Here is a 5,858-nt window from a genome sequence, read left to right on the forward strand (position 1 = left end):
GATCTTATCTTTCTGACTTTTATGCTGGAGTAGCTACATACAGAATTTTTAGGGCTTTGCAGATTATCACTTAAGGGTGTGGAAATCTCTGATGGTGAGTGCTTTATCACATCTTCCGTGGGGCTTCAAACAGTAATTAAAGCAGTTTCAGTACTGGCCCTGTGTCTATGTTGCAGTTGGTGACATCATTAGTTGATTAGAGCAATAAGATTCTCTAAAAGAGTCTTGAGCTCAGTTTTGCTTGTAAAATTAAGATGAACCTGAGAAATTGTGAGTACTTTCTCATCTTGGTATCTAAATTTACTGCAACAAAGGGAAATTAAAAAAATAAAAGCATTGTCTCAATATAGTCTGGGGTTATAGTAAAACAGGATCAAATCTGATCATTCTGAGAGTCTGATTTTAAAAACAGGAGTTCATTTTGATATGTTTCTGAATTATTCTTGCTGTGACTTGATTCTTTTCCCTTGAAAAGTTAAATGTGTTTATCTGATAAAAAAATGGGAGTGGTTCCATTTAGATATCATGTGATTTGGTTAAGGATGGTAGATGAGCTAGAAGTGCTGAATAGTTAATGATCTCACTAGGGACAAGCTCTGAAGCCATATTGATTGAAACATTTAAATCACAATTGAACAAATTTGTGGTAAATATCCAGTGCAGGAGTTTTCTAAATTAGTTTCTCCTTCAAAGGAAGTTGGTGTTTAAATCTATTAAAGGTTCTTATTTTTATATGGCTTTTTTTCTAAATTAAAACCGAATGCTTCAGCAGAATTGATATTAATCTCCTTGAAGCTGCAATACATTTGTCAAAATGTAAAGCAGAACAGAAGATGTGCATCCACACTGATATCACACTGGTATTTTATATATTTCATAGAAACTGCAGATATTAACATACCTGGCATCAAATAGGTTATCTAATATCTTAGACTGGAAGAAGATACCTATGCTGTTTCTGTGGATGAAACTACTGTGGTTATCCAAGGGGCATACACTGTATATATATATTCATAATTCCTTACAAATTAGAGGACTGGGCAATCACCAACTGTATGAAGTTCAACAAGGGAACATGCCGGATTCTGCATGGGCTGGACACAACACTGGATGTACAGACAGACTGGGGAAGGAGATGCTGGAAAGCAGTGCCATGGAAAGGGACCTGGGAGTCCTGGTCAGTGGAAAGGTGACCATGAGTCAGCAGTGCCCTGGCAGCCAGGAGGGCCAAGTGTGTCCTGGGGGGCATCAGGCACAGCATCAGCAGCCGGGCAAGGGAGGGGATTGTCCCGCTCTGCTCTGCACTGGGACAGCCTCACCTCGAGTGCTGGGGGCAGTTTTGGGTGCCACAATATAAGAACGACATTAAACTATTGGAGAGCATCCAAAGGAGACCCACAAGGATGGTGAAGGACCTTGAAGGGAAGCTGAATGAGGAGTAGCTGAGGTCACTTAGTCTGTTCACCCTGGAGGAGACTGAGAGGAGACCCTATTGCAGTCTACAACTTCCTTGTGAGGTGAACAGGAGGGGCAGGCACTGCTCTCTTCTCTGCGCTGACCAGCGACAGGACCCGAGGGAATGGCCTGAAGCTGTGCCAGGGGAGGTTTAGGTTGGATATCAGGAAGAAGGTTCTCCACCCAGAGGGTGGCTGGGCACTGGTACAGGCTCCCCAGGGGAGTGGTCACAGCACCAACCTGACAGAGTTCAAGAAGCATTTGGATAACACTCTCAGGCACATGGTGTGGCTCTTGGGGTGTCCTGTGCAGGGGCAGGAGTCAGACTTTGAGGATCCTTGTGGATCCCTTCCAATTCAACATATTCTGTGATTCTGTGATTTGGGGAGATTTTAGTTGCAAATATTTCCCTAAGTCTTCCTTCTGGGAAGTGGCAGTAACACACCTGTACACTAGTCAGAGTTCTGCACTCTTTGGTTTTGTCCCAACTTGGGGTAATATCTGAACATGGAAATGGTTCATCTGAAAATGGTGAAATGGTGTAGCTGATGCAGTTGTTATACTTCACCCTAACCATTTGTTTACATAAAGTGCTACTGTAGTATAGTAATATTTTCATTTCACATCTTCAGGAAAGACCTTTTCATTTTTCTAATGATTTTTAATATTGTCCATAGTATTTGGGAGTCATTTTTTGTAGCCTTCATCATCTCCTTAAATGTTAGTATTTTCATTTTTCCCTTGATAGCTGATCTTCAAATCTGCTAAAAGTTCACCTTATGTGCTTTCTTCTTTTTCTTTCAAAACTGTTTTTAAACAATACTTTTGCTTTACCTTTTTATTCCCTATTTCCATTTTTAAGGCTTTGTTTAATTCCCTAAAATGTCAGCTCAGTTCACCTGCCTCCTACAACATGTCTTGTTTTAATTTAAATCTTGACTCTCAAGTAGCTACCCTCTCTCAAGCTTTTTCCTCTTTTTTTGTGTCCTGAGTTGCTTTTCTTTTGGAGCTGTGCAGTCAGTCATGTTTTCAGCTTTCTATCACTTGACCTCTGCAGGATCATTATTTTCACTTTGTTCCCCATTTTTCTCAGCTTCCTAATGTTTATGTTTATAAAACTAAAGTTACTTCAAAGGAAGCATCTTCCACCCTGTAATACATACTGAGGTTGAACTTCTTGTTGCTATATTATATCTTAGGCTTTATATCAACAAAAGTAGTCAGAGTAGCATGCACCTACATACAAGAGCAGATAGAAAGCTGGGGGAAAACGTGTTCTCAGAAATGAAAGTTCTCTGGAACCCGTTAGTCAGAAGAAAGTCACGTATATCTATGCCAGGTCTTGCATTTGACAAGTTTATGAACTCTGGGAATCTTTTATTTTTGTTTGACAGAGGATGCAAACTGCATCGGTAAATAAAACACTTCATAATATCTATAAATACTCAATTTCAGGGATCACAGATTTTAAAGGATTCATGAGGAAAGCAGCTGAGTTAGTATTTTACATAACTCTGTCTCGTCTCGCATCCATTACCACTGGGTCTTGTAACTTCTTTTAAAATATATCTGTAATTCCTAAGGTCATTGATCTTGAGAGAAACTGGTGAATTAAGGTTCTATTATAAAAAGAGCTTTCCCTCTATTTCCAGTGTTTTCCAGTTAGACCACTCTGAATATAACTTGAGAGTTCTGGGTAACCAGAAGATGTCCACTGCAACAGTCACAGACTGGAACTATCACAGGCTAAGTCATGAGGTCCAAACTGGAGTCTTTCAAAGCTCTTTCAAGTTTGGTTTTTTTGGGCTTTTTTTTTCCCCTAAATCAGTGACACTGGTAACTAATGTTCAACTTTCACAAGTTCTGGTTGTACAATTGAGGCATACGGTAATACCTGTGAGAGAAAGATCCAAAGTTCATGTAAGATAGCCAAATGCTTTGATCTGACTCTCTGTTGTTCACTGAATATTTAGGGATGCTTCTGTGTGATGCTTATTAGTGCAACATATGAGTGACACATGTACTTTTTTTTATATATATATAGTTTACAGCAGAATAGGTAAGTGCTATATATTTACTTTTGAATGAATTGAACAGTGCAGATGAAATGAGATGCTCCAGGGCTCACAAGAAACTCTTTGGTAGTGCTGGGAACAAAACCTTGCTCTTACCAAGTTCCCATTCTCATGGGACACTGTTAAAACTATGTGAGCAGCACATAGGCATGTGCCCAAAGGCAGTCAGCTGTAGAAACTGAGCCTGAGGAGGTAAGAGGAGGTTGTGACCACAGGCATGTTTTCTCTTTCAACACACCAGAGAAATTCCTCTTTGAATTCTTCTGGACAAATGTCAGCAACAGGAATCAACTACCTTGCTTTGCATATTGTTTCTAAAGAGAATGTAAATACTTTGTCCAAACTCACTCACAAGTTTCTACTCATTCCCAGGTTTCAGGAGCTTTAAAAATCTGTCAGTCACCTTGAAAGAATTTTTTCTTCCTGCTTGATAAAACTTGTTCCCTCTTCTTTCACTTCAATTGAAAAATATCACCAGCCAAGTGGCGCATTATGGGTGGCACAGCCATTCCTACAGCCCTGGCTTTAGCTGTGCAGATATTCACACAACAGTTCTCCCTCCACAAATCCGGTCCAGATAGTCTCAGAAGTGGGCAAATCATTCCTTCTTCTTGGGAGGAATCTGAGCTCAGATTAGCAGTGCTCATATGGAAGCCCTTCTCCTCAACCACTTGCTTCAGTTTCATGAAATGACCTTTATCAGTGAAGCTGATGCCTCATGTGGTCTACCCAGAATCTGTTGCTTCCCTGCTGATCATGTTTGGAAAAACCAACCTTCTCGAAGAAATCAATGTCTTCAGAAAAAAGATAGAGACCTAAAGCAAACCACAATGATTAGCCAACTTTCTACTTGTTCCAAGAGAGACTCTGGGTTTTGCCTTGCCCAATGTAGCTGACCACCAAGTAGGGGATATTTGTCCATATTTTACAGGTGAATTCATTATTCATAGAATTATGTCATATGATCCAAATAATGCATGACAGCACATATTTCAGTAACAAAAAATATAATTAAAGTGTCTAGAGAGGAACTTCTGTAGAGGAAAACTGGCAGTTGTTTGGGGGCTTATATTTCTCCTCTTGCATTCACAGAGGAAATCTGTTTGCATTTATCATATCTGTCTTCTTCCTGTGCATCCCTCAGGAAACATTTTTTTGAAGACTAGGAAAAAATAAAACTAAATATGGCACAATAATATCCTCTTTTAAGCTCAACACAGTAATTTATATCTATTATCTAGCATATATTATTTTAAATACCAGAAAAAATTATACCCTAGAATGAGCTGTGCTGCACATTGAGTTTTAATCTCCTTCTCCCTAGCAACAATCAAAAGAAACAATAAGGGCAATAAATAGCCAGATAGGGCATAAGAAATGAATAAAAATAGTGTCTCTGTTTGGGGAAATGGATCTTTAATCACTTCTCCTCTGATGTCCCTAAAATTGAAGGTTAAAACAATTAACAGTTTCAAAGAGCAGTTTCAAAATAGCCTCAGAAATGGTCTTAGTCTCCAGAACAATAGGCCTTTTCTAAAATAAACATGATAATACCATGGGGATCTTGCTGACTTCAGGAAGTCCAAAAGACATCCATTCTCCCACACACAGAGAAAGGAGAAGCAGCAGCCTCAGGCCATGTCTTCACTGAAGAAAAGGCATGTCTTTACACTGCATTAAATTTAGATGGCGGAGGTGTTGCTTTATTATGACAGTGGGGGCAAGAGTAAGGTAGTTTAAGCTTTCTCATAGGCAATTTGAGGTCATCCTTGAGCTGAGGTACAAAGACAACCTTGATGAGGCACAGTAATAGTTTAAAGCTAGGGGTTTAACAAGTTTTAATGTCCATCCTGGGTTATTTATTTAAATGCAAAATGGAAATGGTTCCCCATATCCTTGAGAAGTCAAGCCTGAATATGTCATACACCAACAAGCTGACAGCAACCCTATAGCAGGAACTAAAACTGCAGCTGCTCCAACTTTCTGTGTTTAAGAGAGGTTATATTAAAATAAATGAGAGTGTCTCTTTCAGTGCAGGCTCAAAGGATGGGTTTTGTATTTCCAAGGGCCGGTCTCCAACTGAAAGGGCTGAGTGGTTGAAGATACCTGTATTTGGGTAAGTAAGTGGTAATCTAGGTAGCTCTCTGCTGCATTGCTCTTTGCTCTCTATACTCTGCAAGGGAGCTGAAGCATGTTTTAGTCATATATTCATTGGGATTTTGTTGTGTTGGAGGTAAATAATGCCATATTCCTTGTTCTACTGTAAAATGTTATCTGTAGTGTGCAACTAAAATGAGTATTTTGTTGCTTCTTTTCTTGTTAGCATTG

Source organism: Coloeus monedula (assembly GCF_965178545.1).
Source record: "Coloeus monedula genome assembly, chromosome: 1".
Lineage (NCBI taxonomy): Eukaryota > Metazoa > Chordata > Aves > Passeriformes > Corvidae > Coloeus > Coloeus monedula.